This window comes from Lycium barbarum, chromosome 5, assembly GCF_019175385.1.
Source record: "Lycium barbarum isolate Lr01 chromosome 5, ASM1917538v2, whole genome shotgun sequence".
Lineage (NCBI taxonomy): Eukaryota > Viridiplantae > Streptophyta > Magnoliopsida > Solanales > Solanaceae > Lycium > Lycium barbarum.
In genome coordinates, this window is record NC_083341.1 from 22,294,709 (window position 1) to 22,312,048 (window position 17,340).

At 40.6% G+C, this 17,340-nt stretch overlaps 1 non-coding gene across 1 annotated transcript; it reads right to left on the reverse strand.

The window, feature by feature from the left end:
• Window positions 1-1,412: 1,412 nt before the first annotated feature.
• LOC132643093 (small nucleolar RNA R71) lies at window positions 1,413-1,518 on the reverse strand. The gene has a single exon (XR_009583539.1). It is a non-coding gene; the product is annotated as a small nucleolar RNA R71 (small nucleolar RNA).
• Between the last annotated feature and the right edge of the window lie 15,822 nt (window positions 1,519-17,340).

Consider the following 17,340-nt stretch of genomic DNA (forward strand, 5'->3'; position numbering starts at 1 on the left):
TTTAATAGACATCATTCATTATATTTTTGTCTCTTGACGTATAACATTAAATTCTCTCTAGTTTTTGAAGATTCAAACATCAATTCAAGTATTACCAATTCCTTTTTCATTCCAAAGTAAGCAATTATGAATTCTTCAACTTCTTATTTCTTGTTTTTTTGTCATGAGTAGCTAAATTCCCTTACTAGGGTTGTGAACCCAATGATGGGTGTTTGGTGATATGGTTTGTGATTGATATACAAATAATGGATTATTAGGGTTTAATTATTCTTCATTCTTCATTCATAATTAATGGTTGCAAACATTGATTAAAGCCATAAACCCTAATTTAGTTGGGAAAATAACTAGGGTTGGTAAGAATAATTAACAAGAACTCAAAGCTTTAAACTTTGTTTAATAAATTCACTTAGGAATAAGAATAATTTACTTGGCATGATTAATCGTTCGTCATTATCACTTTCTTATATTTGGGAAAATCATAGAAAGATATAATCTTGATTTATTGGGAAATAGTAGAGATTCACATAGAGATTAAGTGCATTCATATAATGATCCATTATAAGTATATCAAAATCAATACCCATGATCATACACCCTATCTAGCGGGGACACAACCTTAGTTTCTTTTACCATAAATTTCAACCAAAGCAATATTTTAGCAATTAGTCATAGAAACAACCAACTTTTACACAAATTATCGGATTAAGACATTAGACCTAGAACCTAGCAACTACGACTTTAGTAACCTTTTCACACGATATTCCTTGTGGGATTCGACCCCAACCTCGTTGGGTTACTATATTTGACAACGTCCGCGTTATACCATTAATAGGTGTAATTTGAGCGTATCAAATTTTGGCGCCGTTGCCAGGGAATACGGTTTTGAAATTACTAAATAGTGTTTGCTTTGATTAAAGTCTTTTGCTTATTCCATCACACCTTGTTTGCTACTATGTGTAAACTAGGTGAACATGAATCAAAATCAGCAGAATCAGCGTGCTGGTAATCAGGTGAATCGGTTGAATAATCAGGCGAATGAATCTGATGATGAGAATATTTTTGCTGAACTTGTTCATGAGGTGGACTATGCATCTGCTATTGTTCAACCTCGAGTTGGAGATGCTACTGTGAAATTGACTCATCTTTATACCAGTTGTTGAAACTGAAGGGATACTTTCGGAACTCTACTGAGAATGACCCTCAACGTCATTTGCAAATTTTTGTGGATGTGTGTGCTAATCACATCCAGAACAATGTTTCACAAGATGCTATTCGGTTGAGGTTATTCAAATATTCCTTAGTTGGGGAGGCAAGAACATGGTTCGAGAAGCTGCCCCGAAATTCGATTACTTCATGGGCAGAGATGGTAGCTGTTTTTCTTACAAAGTGGTACCCCCCTAGCAAGAAGGCTGAGATTCGCGACAAGATATATGAATTCAAGCAGCGACCGGGGGAACAACTATATGAAGCCTGGGAGAGGTTCAAAGAGTATTTGCAGAAGAACCCGAATCATGGCTTTCCGGAAAATATATTGATGGAGAAGTTCTACCTAGGGTTAGATCCAGTGACACAGTCAGTAGCTAACAATGCAGCTGATGGGTGTTTTATGAACAAGACCTTTCGACGAGTGACCACCATACTTAACAAGCTGACAACTCATAATCAGTCTTGGCACTCAAACAATGCTGATGTGGTACCGTATGGTAGTGCTATGCTCCAGAATATAGTGAAGGAGAATCAGGATACCCAGCAAACATTGGCAGAACTTGCAACAAATATTTCCTTGCTGACAAAGAAGTTCGATGAATCTCAGATCAAAAAGGTAAATGTGTGTGAGGATGATGTAGTTTTGCCAAAAGGGATGTACCATGCTCAAGATGGCCCGTTCCTTGATGGGCCACCCATGCAGGTTGCAGATGCCAATTATGTTAATAACTCTCAAGGGGGTTATCAAAGACAAAATTACTAAGGTGGCTATCAAAATCAGAATCAATGGAGACCTCAGCAAGGTCAAGGTGCTTACAACAACTCTGGGAACTACAACAATAACTATGGTGGTGCGAACCAAGGGAGCTACAACAACAGCATCAATTTTGGGAACAAGAGTTCCAATCCTTATATACCACCAAAAGGGCAGTCATCAGAACAGGGTAGTTCGAAAGTTGAAGCAATGCTTGAGAAGATTCTGGCAAATCAATCGAAGTCTGAAAGGACTTTATCTGGGCTGACAGAAACAGTGGGTTCTCATACAGCGGCTATTCAGAAGCTTGAGTCGCAGATGAGGGATGTTTCTAGAGAGCAGCACCCTCCTAAAAAGGGAGGACTTCCAAGTGACACCATCCCAAATCCGAAGAATAGGGGAGGCGGTTTGAACAATGTGTTTGCCATTACTACTAGAAGTGGTAAAACAATACAGGGAGCTGCTGAGAAGGTGATTGATCTTGAGCCGATAGATGATGAGAATGGGGTGCATTCTGAAGCACCCTCTATCACTGATGAGATTCCTACTGACAGGAAGGTGGTTGATATTCCAGAGATGATTAGGGAAGCTGATAACACGAGCAAGCAGGCTGTAAAAGGGGCTCTCCACCCTTTGACATAGCTTTTCAAATCTAAACCTCCCTTTCCTCAGAGGTTGGTAAAGAAGCAGGAAGATGCTAAGTTTGAGAAGTTTTATGATCAGCTGAAGCAGTTATCTCTGAATTTTCCCTTCTTGGAAGCTGTCAAGGAGATGCCGGGTTTTGCAAAATATTTGAAGGAATTGCTGACAAAGAAGAAAACGGTGCAGCATGACGCCGTGAGTTTGAATCACACCGTGAGTTCCATCATTTTAACTACAACTGTGCAGAAAAAGGGAGATCCTGGGGCGTTCACCATTCCTTGTTCTATTGGGCACCATGATTTTGCTCGCGCTTTGTGTGATAATGGGGCGAGTATAAATTTGATGCCCCTTGCTATATATAAACAATCAGGTTTGGGGATGCCAAGACCGACTACAATGAGATTGCAGATGGCTGATAGGTCTATCAAAAGACCTGTTGGGGTGGTTGATGATGTAATTGTGCGGGTTGGTGATTTTATGTTGCCCGCTGATTTTGTTATTCTTGATTGTGCTGTTGATCGGGACATTCCTATCATTCTGGGGAGACCTTTCCTTGCTACAGGGAGGGCTTTGATGGATTCTGAAAAAAATGAAATAAAGTTCCGAGTCAACAATGAAGAAGTGACCTTTCAGGCTAGCAAAGGGATGAAGTTACCAAGTGCTTACGAGAGTATTTCGGTAATTGATTCATTCGATGTTGTTGATGAATCAGTGGAGTTCAAGATGGAAGAAGAGAGTTTGGGTGAGGCTTTGGCTGGTATTCTGATGAATTTCGATGCTAAAGACATGGAAGGCTATGAGGAGACAGTTAATTCACTTGTTGGGTTGGGCTCATACACATACCGCCCAAAGAAGCTGAAACTTGATCTGGAAAATAGAACAACTCCTCCAGCAAAGCCTTCGATCATTGAGCCACCTAAGTTGGAGCTTAAGCAGCTCCCATCACACCTGAAATATGAGTTCCTTGGTCCGGACAATACACTACCGGTGATTGTTTCAGCCTTATTGACTGAGGAGCAGATTGTGCAGCTTTTGGAGGTATTGAGGGAGTATAGGCGTGCTATTGGTTGGACCATAGCAGATATTCGAGGTATCCCATCTGGGATTTGTGAGCATAAAATTCAGTTGGATGAGGGCAGCAAACCAAGTGTAGAGCATCAGAGGCGACTAAACGAAAATATGCAAGAGTTCGTCAAGAAATAGATCATCAAATGGCTAGATGCAGGCGTGGTTTACTCGATTGCTGATAGTAAATGGGTGAGCCCGGTCCAATGTGTTCCTAAGAAGGGCGACATCACTGTTGTGCCGAATGCGAAGAATGAGTTGATCCCGAACAGAACTGTCACCGGATGGAGAGTTTGCATGGATTATCGCAAGCTAAATACAGCCACTTGCAAGGACCATTTCCCTATGCCCTTCATTGATCAGATGCTTGACAGGTTAGCAGGGCGTTCCTACTATTGTTTCCTTGATGGTTATTCGGGCTACAACCAGATCAACATCGCTTTGGGGGATCAGGAGAAGACCACCTTTACTTGTCCTTATGGGACATTTGTATTCAGCCGGATGTCGTTTGGTTTGTGTAATGCACCAGCCACTTTTCAGAGGTGCATGATGTCAATCTTCTCTGACATGGTAGAGGAATTCTTGGAGGTATTCATGGATGATTTTTCGGTAGTGGGTGATTCATTTGAAGACTGTCTTGGCCATCTGGGTCAAGTGCTCAAAAGGTGTAAGGAGACCAATCTGGTGCTAAACTAGGAGAAATGCCATTTTATGGTGAGGGAAGGAATCGTCCTCAGTCACAAAATCTCTGAAAAAGGAATCGAGGTCGATCAAGCAAAAATTGATGTGATCTCCAAACTTCCTCCACCTATCTCAGTCAAAGGTGTCCGAAGTTGCTTGGGGCATGCTGGGTTCTACAGGCGCTTCATCAAAGATTTCTCTAAAGTTGCCAATCCCTTGTGCAAGCTTCTTGAAAAAGAGGCTAAATTTGTGTTTGATGAGAAGTGCCAGAAGGCGTTTGAGGAATTAAAAGAGCGTCTCACTACTGCTCCTATTATTGTTGCTCCTGACTGGTCCCTACCATTTGAACTGATGTGTGATGCTAGTGGTTTCGCAATAGGTGCTGTGCTTGGGCAGAGGCACAATAAAATTATGCACCCGATCTATTATGCTAGCAGAACGCTGAATGCTGCACAGATGAATTACACAGTGACGGAGCAAGAGCTGCTTGCCATTGTGTTTGCCTTCGAGAAATTTCGGGCCTACTTGTTGGGGTCCAAAGTTGTGGTTTATACTGATCATGCAGCCTTGAGATACCTCATGGCAAAGAAGGAAGCAAAGTCGCGACTGATCAGATGGGTACTATTGCTGCAAGAGTTTGATTTCGAGGTAAAAGACCGAAAGGGTACTGAAAACCAGGTAGCTGACCATCTCTCTCGGCTTGAAGAAGCTGGGAGACCTTCTGATGAGCTTGATATCGATGATGCTTTTCCAGATGAAAGGGTGTTGGCTGTGTCGATGGAGGTAGCATCGTGGTATGCTGATATTGCCAATTATTTGGTAACAGGTATAGTTCCCGATGATATCAAAACTTACCAAAAGAAGAAATTCTTGCGGGATGCTCGGCAGTACTATTGGGACGAGCCTTATTTGTTCCGAACATGCGCTGATAACATCATTCGGCGCTGTGTTCCGGAAAGTGAAGTGATGGCAATTCTAAAAGCATGCCATGACTCTCCTGTTAGGGGTCATCATAGCGGAAACCGGACTGCAGCCAAGGTACTTGAGTGCGGCTATTACTGGCCGACTATTTTTCATGATGCTAATCTTTTGGTGCGGTCCTGTGATCAATGTCAAAGGCAAGGGAATATCGGCAGAAGGCAAGAGATGCCTATGAATTTTGTTATGGAGGTGGAAGTGTTCGATGTCTGGGGGATTGACTTTATGGGACCTTTTGTGAGTTCTGGTGGCATGAAATACATCTTGGTAGCTGTGGACTATGTGTCAAAGTGGGTAGAAGCGGTGGCTTTACCCAATAATGAGGCCAAGAGTGTTATGGGGTTCCTCAAAAAGAACATATTTACTCGTTTTGGTACTCCGAGGGCAATAATCAGCGATGGTGGATCCCACTTTTGCAATAAAGCGTTCGCAGGACTAATGGAGAAATATGGTGTGAAGCATAGGGTGGCAACGCCGTATCACCCTCAGACAAGTGGACAGGTTGAAGTGTCCAATAGGGAGATCAAAAGTATTCTAGCAAAGACAGTGAATGCCAATAGAACTGATTGGGCCCGCAAGCTCGATGATGCTCTATGGGCATACCGGACTGCTTTCAAGACTCCAATTGGGACTTCACCCTTCAAGCTTGTATTCGGGAAAGCTTGTCACTTGTCGGTTGAACTTGAGCACAAAGCTATGTGGGCGCTGAAGAAACTGAATATCGATTGGGAGGAAGCAACCAAGCTGCGGTTGTTTCAATTAAATGAGATGGATGAATTTCGGTACCAGGCATATGAGAGTGCAGCCCTTTATAAAGAGATGATGAAGCAATACCATGACAAGACTATTCTGAAGCGAGAGTTCTACAAGGGTGACTCTGTATTGCTATTTAACTCGCGGCTGAAGTTGCTACCGGGTAAGCTTAAATCCAGGTGGTCTGGTCCGTTTGAGGTGGTAAGTGCTTCACCCCATGGAGCGGTTGAATTGAAGTCCGGAGATGGTACTCGAACATTTAAGGTGAATGGGCAGAGATTGAAGCACTATCACGGAATGATTTCGGAGGATAGGATTGTTGATCGCTACAGGTTGAAACACCTCGGAACGAACAATGATCTGGTGTACCAAGAGAATGAGTGATTGGTCACCACCGTCGTGCAGCGACGTTAAATCAAGCGCTTCTTGGGAGGCAACCTAAGTGTAATGTTTATTTCTCTTTGTTGTTTTATTTTACATATAGGGTAATGGTTGTTTTGGTGCAGGAATATATCACAAAAAAAAGTCTGCTGAAAAGCAGGGAAGTTCAGTTGTAAGACACTGTTTCGCAACATTGCAAAATACGCCTGAAGTTTATGGACCGTATTTCACAATACGGCCCGTAAACCAGGGCGTATTTAACAATGTCACTAAACAGTGAGCACTGTAATGAAGATTCTAGTTTACAATCATGGAGGACGGACCATATTTCACAATACGGCCCTTAAACCTGATCGTAAACTAACATGAAGCATTGCAGTGTTCTGCCCTCATCAACCACTCTAAATACGGGTCGTAAACTAGTTTACAGACCGTATTTAGAGATATATATAAAAAAAAATGAAACATAAAGCAGCGATTTAAATACACCACGATTTAAATCAAGAGCAGATGAATCAAACCCCACGATTTCCCTTCCCTCCATCTTCACGTCTTCTTTCATCCCCACGATTTTCCCACAATTAAGTCTCCCTCCCCTTTCATATTCCCACGCTCCCCACCTTCACCCATCATTTTTCATCTTCCTAACCACCATAAATACACAAACTCCACCCACAATCAAAACCCAGCCCACCATCAATTCCATCTCACCAAGAATTCGAAATCTCCCTCTGCCCTAGGTTTAATTTCGTGTGTGATTGCAGTGGTGCTCTAAAATTCTGTGCTTCTAGTGGTCTGATTCATCATTGAAAGGTATGATTCATGCTCCCCATTCTTATTTTTATCTGTGAACTTGAACTTAGTGGTAAGTGATTGTTTAGACTGGGTTGTGAAATTAAGTGCTGCTACCTTGGTTAATGATCTTTTGAGGGGACAAATATGTTACACTCTGTAAATTCTCATGGGTAATTGTTCTTAAAACCCAAATGGGTTGGAGGGCATTCCATACTTCAAATTTAAAATTTGAAATTTTGGTCTGCCCACCAATGGCTTGACTCCTACGGGAATGATAAAAAATTGGAAAACAATAGGTGAAGTCTGAGTAACCTAATCCCCCAAAACAACATGAAACCAAGATGTGAAATAAAATTGTGAAATCAGCATATGTAACTGTCTGTGGTGCGAAATACGACCACGTTTTATGGACCGTATTACAATTTACGGTCCGTATTTAAGCGTGTCTGAATGAACAAAATGTTATCACAAGGAAAGAGCAGTTTACGACCTAACTTTACGGACCGTATTTCAGTTTACGGTCCGTATTTAAGTTTTAATGAAGGAACAGAATGTTATCGAGAAAACTGCCCAGTTTACAATCACACTTTACAGACCGTAAACCAGTTTACGGTCCGTCTTTTGTGTTTACGACCACAGACAGAACATATATGTTGTGCACAGTCAAACTATCTTATCTTTGGTTGGATGTTCCATGGTAACTAATATGTGGTGTCTTTTGCAGGAATGGGTCAGAAAAGGAAAGCAAGCAAAGCGGGGGCCCCAGGCACGGGCAAGAAAAGGAAAACGCGCTCGGATTCAAGATTGATGGATGAACCTTCCAATTCGGAAGGGGAACAATCAGGATCCGAGTACGCCGAGGTGATACCACCACCAAAAGTCAGGGGGGGCCTACCCAAGACACAGCGGCAACCACATCACAGCCCTCACCTATGACCCCGTCCAAATCTACGTCGGAAGCCTCCCAGTCTGAAGAGGGGGATTCCGACGCGGAAGCATCAAGCAGGGGGGCTACCACCCAAACTCCACCAGAGAGTGACTCAGCAGGGTTGAGTGAGGGCAGTGATCCGGTTGATGGAACGCCGCCTAAGGGTCGCAAGCTTGTCGTAAGGACCAAACGGCTGGAGGAGGAGAAGCTGCGGTTCTCGGTAAAGGGGTCAAAGGAGTTGTATGACCAAGGGATGGTCGGGTCTGACACTGGTGGGCAGCCGTCGAGGAAAATATTTGAAGAACGGCGGCTGATTTTCGATGGTATTTCAGCTCACCCACAGCTGGATGATACCATCAAAGGATACAAATTAGATGCATTCACTCATGAGCCGGGAGAGTATGCTCCGCATATTGTGCGGGAGTTCTATGCATCCTATGGGGCCGTCTTGAGGTCGATGAAAAAGCCAAGTCTTGCCTGGCATCAGATCCCAATGCTGGAAAATGTGACGGTCCGAAACTCCCTGGTTGATATCTCCTCCAAAGCCATCAACAGGGTCCTGTTTGGTGATGATTTTGTGGCTCCTACTGATCTGAGCCTGTTCTTAGACAAACGAGACAGGAAGGACAACAAATCCGTCAGGGAATGGACTGCAGCACTTATCACATCTGAACCACATGAGCAGAAATGGACTAACGATGGGAAGGTCAAGATCACTAAAAGTTATTTGTCCACAGAGGCCAAATTTTGGTGGACCTTGCTGCGGTACAGGATCACTCCAACACAGGCAGATAATACCCTTTCCACCAATCAGGCAGTCACTATTGCCTCCTTCATGTCAAGGTACCCGATGGATATTGGGGAACTGATAGCTGAGGAGCTGCATGTCCGGGCACACAAGCCCAACCAGAACATGGTATTTCCGTGCCTTATCACGGCATTGTGTCGACGGGCAAGGATAATTCCGCTTCCAGATTATACATGCGTAAACAGAATTAAACTAACAACTCACACACACATCGGCACAAGGACAATCATTTTTACACTTGTGACCTCCTAAGTAGTCATTCATCACACACAACACCCCAATAATCACAATGTCATATAAAGAATCAATCATGTCAGACAATAACTATTCTAAGTATGCATTTTTCCAAAATTTCTGAGGGGTCAAACCACAACACATGCCATCAGTTACAAAGTAACACCAAGTAAGTCAAAATTATTCTCTTCAACCTAAGCAACATCCTAAACATGCCAGTTTCAACAGAATAAAAACCCCCCTCAGGAAAAGAACTCTAGCAAAGAAAAGCCGAGGGGGTTCCTAAACACATATTTACACTACTCTACTATCCATTGGTCCCAGATTGGGACGGTACCATTACAGCTGCACATATAGGGGATTGGAGGAAAAACAAGGCGGTAAGCAAAAAGGACCGGGAGGCAGATCAGTCCGGTAATGACGACGACACTCAGCTAGAGTTGAGTCCGAGCCGTGCTTATGGGATTGATCCAGTAGGGTACGAGTTTGGTGCTGCTACTACTGGGCCTGAGGTTCCCACGACAGGTGTTTCGGATCAATCCCATAAGCACGGATCCTACTGGATCAATCCCATAAGCACGGCGCGGACTCAACTCTAGCTGAGTGTCGTCGTCATCACCGGACTGATCTGCCTCCCGGTCCTTTTTGCTTACCGCCTTGTTTTTCCTCCAATCCCCTACATGTGCAGCTGTAATGGTACCGTCCCAATCTGGGACCAATGGATAGTAGAGTAGTGTAAATATGTGTTTAGGAACCCCCTCGGCTTTTCTTTGCCAGAGTTCTTTTCCTGAGAGGTTTTTTTATTCTGTTGAAACTGGCATGTTTAGGATGTTTCTTAGGTTGAAGAGAATAATTTTGACTTACTTGGTGTTACTTTGTAACTGATGGCATGTGTTGTGGTTTGACCCCTTAGAAATTTTGGAAAATTGCATACTTAGAACAGTTATTGTCTGACATGATTGATTCTTTATATGACATTGTGATTATTGGGGTGTTGTGTGTGATGAATGACTACTTAGGAGGTCACAAGTGTAAAAATGATTGTCCTTGTGCCGATGTGTGTGTGAGTTGTTAGTTTAATTCTGTTTACGCATGTATAATCTAGAACTTGCCTGGTTGGTCGTGTTTGAAATGCGAAAGTTAGTTTGGTTGTGAAATGATCTTAGGCTTTCTTTGTGTAAATAAGTCACTGTGCCTAAATAAGCCTCTCCAAAAGCTGAAAATATCACTAGTGTCCCTTTTTTAGCCTTTTTGACCTTTTTCTTGGTTAGCCGAATGAAACCTCACCCGTTGTGATATTTACCCATCTTCGCACCCGTTCCCTCCTTGATGCTACGAGATAGACGAGGCCAAGCGCCTAAGTTGGGGGTGAATTAAATGTGAAGTAGATGTTGAGAACAAAGGTTGGGGGTGGTGGAATTTGCTAATAGAGAGTCGATGTGGTAGTTGATATCAATTCAAAAAAAAACATTTAGAAAATTGAAACGCAAAAAGAATTGCTAGTTGGATAGGAATAAAACCACACCGAGGTCGAAAACGTGAAAGAAAATAAAGGGGTTGGAAAGAAAAGAGGCAAATCAAGGTAAAGTGATGTTGTAGTGTCAAGGAGGGTGAGTCACTCATACCCAAAAAGTATCCTAACCGTCCCTAAGCCTACATTACAAGCCGAAACAAGTCCTAATGTGATCACAACCGAACGATCCTAGGATGAAAATATAGAAAATAAGGGCAAGCCTATGGTATTTGCATGTGTAGATATGAACTCTTTCTAAGTGTTGAGTGTTGAGTGTTTTTCTCTTCTCTTTCATCTTCGTCCCATTCTTGTCGTATATATGTGTGTTGGGACATTCTTTGGTCTATGTGAGGGCATAAGGAGGAGAATTGAACAAAATAAAGTGACTGCCGAAAGTAGCGTTTGTATGCACAATAGCATGTTCGATAATGTAATGTCATGTATTGAAGCTTCATGGCTAGTCATAACGTTCTTAAGTTGTGTATATTGCTTTACAATAGACAGTTGGGGTGGTCAGTTGAAAGGAAACATGCATGCCAGAAGTTCCAAGTCAAAACCGATGTAGACATTGTTATTCTATGATATCTAAGTGTTAGATTGAGTCGTTGTGTGGTATGGCCTGCTTGAGGACAAGCAAATACTTTAAGTTGGGGGTGTTGATGTGGCGTGATTTTACGCCACAATCGATGCTTTTTGACTCTAAGTTTTACTTGTTATCAAGCAAGCCTATGTGATTTTACGTGGTTTTTAGTGTTTTTCAGGTAAAGGAACAGATTCGGTACAATCACAGTTGAAGTGCAGAACTAGGTCGTGAATTGAAGTTTACGGTCCGTATTCTACAATACGAGCCGTATTCCATGGTCGTGTTTAAGGATAACAGAACCAGAAAGTCAAGCTGAGAAGATGGTGGTTTACGAGCTAGGTTTACGAACCGTATTTCAGTTTACGGTCCGTATTCCATCACGTATTTAACCAGTTGAGCATCTGGCAGAAAGTCGAAGTGTTGGATGTTGAAATACGACCATGCAGTTTACGGAACGTAAACCACTTTACGGTCCGTATTTCAAAAGAAGAAGTTGCACACAACTGAGCAGCCAACTTGGGCGTAAACCAATTTTACGGTCCGTAAAGTGATTTACAGACCGTATTTCGCCATGACGGGACCAAAGTGCAAATCTGAAACTTTTGTATCTCCAAAACCTATAAATAGCTATTGTAGGGTTTTTAATAGACATCATTCATTATATTTTTGTCTCTTGACGTATAACATTAAATTCTCTCTAGTTTTTGAAGATTCAAACATCAATTCAAGTATTACCAATTCCTTTTTCATTCCAAAGTAAGCAATAATGAATTCTTCAACTTCTTATTTCTTATTCTTTGTCATGAGTAGCTAAATTCCCTTACTAGGGTTGTGAACCCAATGATGGGTGTTTGGTGATATGGTTTGTGATTGATATACAAATAATGGATTATTAGGGTTTAATTATTCTTCATTCTTCATTCATAATTAATGGTTGCAAACATTGATTAAAGCCATAAACCCTAATTTAGTTGGGAAAATAACTAGGGTTGGTAAGAATAATTAACAAGAACTCAAAGCTTTAAACTTTGTTTAATAAATTCACTTAGGAATAAGAAGAATTTACTTGGCATGATTAATCGTTCGTCATTATCACTTTCTTATATTTGGGAAAATCATAGAAAGATATAATCTTTATTTATTGGGAAATAGTAGAGATTCACATAGAGATTAAGTGCATTCATATAATGATCCATTATAAGTATATCAAGATCAATACCCATGATCATACACCCTATCTAGCGGGGACACAACCTTAGTTTCTTTTACCATAAATTTCCACCAAAGCAATATTTTAGCAATTAGTCATAGAAACAACCAACTTTTACACAAATTATCGGATTAAGACATTAGACCTAGAACCTAGCATCTATGACTTTAGTAATCTTTTCACACCATATTCCCTGTGGGATTCGACCCCAACCTCGTTGGGTTACTATATTTGACAACGTCCGCGTTATACCATTAATAGGTGTAATTTGAGCGTATCAATAAGCTGGTTTAGATAAGCTAAGCCAAACGGGTCCAATTAATTTTTTGGGCTTATTTTAAGCACAAAATGACTTTAACCTGGCTAGCCAAACACTCAAAAAAGTTGAAAACAGCTTATAGGCAACTTATAAGCCAATCCAAACGGGCTCTTAACCTTCATATATTCCCAATTATTGGGAAGAGACCAAATTACTGCCTGAACCTGCTACTCATTAGAGAGAATATGACCATCACTTTTAAGTTGAACAATCATATTTGACATTTGTTGTATGTGGCAAACTTGATACTATGATCATGCCAATTTTTATATGTGTCAAACTTGATTGTCAACTGTCTAAGGTGAGTCACTGTTGTACGACCATACGCCTCTTTTAAGTGTACCCAAATGGCATGAGCAGTATGATATTGTTCACATACATGGATAAGATCATCAACCACTAAACTTACTATAATTTCACAAGCAACTTTCTTTTTATAAATATTTAAAGTTTCTAAATCGCTTATGTGTTTGAGCAGTGTTACCCTCCTCTAGGTGAGTAAAAATGGTTTATAACCTCAAGAGATTCTTTTTCTTTCAGTACATACCACATTTTACGACCTCGATAATTTTCACTATTATTGTTTTCACCCTTGTTTAAGTTAGCAATAATACTTTTTGATGCCACATGGATATATAAGAGACAATTATGCAAATTTTACTAATCAATATACGCTATAATCAATTTGTGCATGTAACTTGCACATTCAACCAAATATTTTATAATATTGATTTACATTTAGTATGAAATTGAAAGGTCATCCACATCTAAATACTTTAACCAATATTGAAACCATTTCTCAGTATGTCGTGAATTTATGTACATGAATTTTAATTTTATTAATTTATTTAAGTCTCAATCCGTTAAAAAAGAAGAAGATAAACATGATATGTTAATGAACAGACAAATAACATAATTTCATTTTTTTAAAAGAAAAGAAGTGCAATAACAAGCTGCATATTTGTCACGCTCCGAACCTGGGCCTGGACGTAACACGGCACCCGGTGTCTGACTGCATGTGACCGAGCGAACCAACTGGTTGGCTGAATCAACATGTGATACCAAAACATAACTAATTTATAAAATAAAACTAACACATGCTGATTAACTAAAAGTCTCACTGAAATATCATAATGCGGAAATACTTAGACAATCTGAACATATCTGAAAGTAGCCAACATGGCTAAACCAAACAACTGAACGACTGCCAACAAGGCTAACATAATAAATATCTGACTATCTGAACTGTGTCTATGAAGCCTCTAAGAGTACTGAATAATAGAGCTGTCTATAAACTGAAATAACTGGATGGCTGACAACGCCCCGAAGGAATTTGGGGCTCACCAGTAGCTGATACGTGCACTCCTAAATAGCTGAGTCGTCAACCTGTATATCGTTACCTGCATCGCGAGATGCAGGCCCCCAAGCAATAAAAAGGGACATCAGCACATTTGAATTGTACTGGTATGTAAAGCAACTGAAGCAATAAAATACTGAAACTGAAACTGATAACTGTAACTGTAATAGCAAGGAAGTAGAGATATGAATACTCCCTGCTCTGTATCTGAATCATCTGTATTATCTGTGTTTGTATATGTGGGGCCTCGGCCCAATAATAAATGCACGCTATGGCCTCGGCCTAGTAGTGCGTCAGTCAATGGCCTCGGCCATGTATACGTATACACAAGACTGTGCTGTGCCCTCGGGCAAAATCACATATGTATAATTATGGTTAATTAATAAGGACTGAGACCATAACAACAATGAACAATGCTGAACTGAAATAGACATGTTGGACTGAATTGAAAACACGGACTGTTTCTAAGCATACTGAATTTCTAGACTGAGACTCATGTGGTAACAATACATAAGTCTATAAAGATTACGTGCTGAGTTCATGATATTCAAATCGATAACCATGAACGAATTCTGTAACTGCAACCCTAGAAGATAACAGTTCTACAACATATCATAAAACTAGGGCTAAACTGTATTCTAAGTCAAATTACTGATAAGTATGAAGAATGAGGCGTAGGGAGAATCATGAACATTCCCTAACGTAGATAGTTAACCTCACATACCTTAATTCCAGCCTTTGAGTGTAATACAATGTTCGTCAACCCTTTCAACTTTGATCTATATCAATACAAGTCAAAGGGATTCTATATTAGCAATAATATTCATGCTTTGGTCATCTAAGCATTTTATCAAACACTTAGTGGGCATGCAGCTCCACAGTCTCCATTAATGGTGATTTCTTCACCCAATTCCCATTCTGTTACTTCTAGGTGATTTTACAATCTTAATTAGGTGTAATTAACATCATTCTTCATCACCCACATGAATACAACAATCCCAAGTCAACAATCCAAAACTCTAGCATAGTTCATATAATCCTCTTTATCAAACCCTATTCTCCCAAGAAGTCATCAATTCACAACTATAAATGTTTAGAGAGTAGAAACATTACCTTTTTGAAGTCCAATCCTCTTGAATTCGGGTTCTAGGGTTTCCACATCCAACAATAATGTTCCAATCCTAACTCTATGGATTAGAAGAGTTTACTCAAGTTAGAAAGGGATTAGGGATTTAAATTCAACCTAGAATCATGATAAAAACTTACCTTGGAAGATCTTGAGGTTTGGGACTTGTTCTCTATGAGTTTAGAGAGAATTTTCGTGAATGGGGGGCTGGGGAAATAAACCCCAAGTCCTAAATATAGCTTAAAACGCGTAAACCCGACTTTTGACCCTGTTATGCGATGGGCTCGTGCTGCACAAGCAGCGCACGACCCCCATGCAGGTCTATATTCAGAGAGGGGGTTTTTGTGCGATCGGTGCACGACGCATGGCCATTGCACGCGCCCTCACGCGCCTGCAGAAGTGGCGGGTGTCGGTTTCGCACAGTGTTCGGTAAAATGGACATAACTCCTTGTACACAGCTCTGTTTGAGACCCATAATATACCGTGGGAAAGCTATTTCGAAGGGATACAACTTTCATTGAGGAAGTTTTCCCAAATTCCCAAATAATAAAGGGGTTATAGTCGTTGGAAGTAAGACCTTCTATAAACTCACTTGCAAACATGTCCCGTAGAATGGCTTCGAACTTTTCTTTGCCCAAAGACATTTCTTATGACTTAATTGGTTTTCAAAACACTTTCTATAACCCTCATATTGGTTCCATTATATTATCATCTTATGAGTCAAACTTTCGCCCGAAGCTACGAGGTGTTACAATATTCTCCAGGTAATGTTCCTTTCGCTCGACTTCTAGTGCCTGAACATATACCAAAAGGACGTACTTGGCCAGATCTCGTGATATAAATTAGTTAATACAGCACCCAACGATTCTCTGGGAGAATCCGCTAAAATAGTTGGAGCTTCCCAAATTTAAATCACTATAAAATGAGTCAATTCATCTCGTTTTAACTGAAAAAGGAATATGATCAAGTATGGAAGCATTAGGAGCCAATTTAAATTCCCTTTCCCTTCGCTCAGTCTTTTGGTCACTTAAGAAATTCTGCACCGCCCTCGAGACATTATTTTTGATGACTTCAAGTTTTGAATGTGAATCATTACCAATATAAGTGTTGCTCCCAAATGCACTGGCAACTATACGCGGTCGTACAAGTAATATAAGATTTTAAAGTCCATATATCGTACCCACAGAGACTTAGATTTTATACTGTTCAACTAATTCAAATTCCGTTGTAACTATTCAAGCAGGTAACAATCAAAGTGTTTGTTGTGACTAAACTATAACTGAAAGTAAACAAATAAATATGAGTATTTTATGACTGAGACAATTGTGACGAAGACTACAAGCTTTATCAGATGAGAGAAAGTTCCAGGGTCATGGCTTTCGACAATCCAGTTAGTCTTCTGACAATTTTACCTATCTTATTTCATGGGTTCCTAGTTGACGGGTTAATTGTAACTTTATAAGTATCTTCCGAGTTGCTCACAAGCCTGTAGATGCTACTCTAATGCCTATATCCCTATGCTCGCCAGAAAGTAACAAAAAAGCATTTACTTCTCCGTATTCAATTAAGTAAGGCTAAAGGGTATTTTCCTATCCTTATTAGCGAAACGATTATATCGAGCAAGCCCTATTTATTCTTATTACGTATGTGAATTCCCTATTCCTAGTTCAATTCACGCACCACAGATAGTATCTAATAGTGATCAAGTAATTAAACAATTAAGCACAAGAATAAATAAGCAACCCAAAATATGGAAATTCAATCGATAGAAATTGTCGCCAAACCAACTATCATGTCTTTGCCACAACCCTAGAATTAAAAAGTTTAGCTCTACATAGACATGGAGGAAAACAACAAATCATCCGAATAAAAATGTAAAAATGAGTATTACAGAGAAAAGAAGGTAAAACCCTGTAACTATGGCCTCTACGGCGTAGGGACTTAGTAACTCAGTTGGTTGGCTACCTGAACTTTCACCTTGTTGGTGAGGGTTCGAATCCCCACATT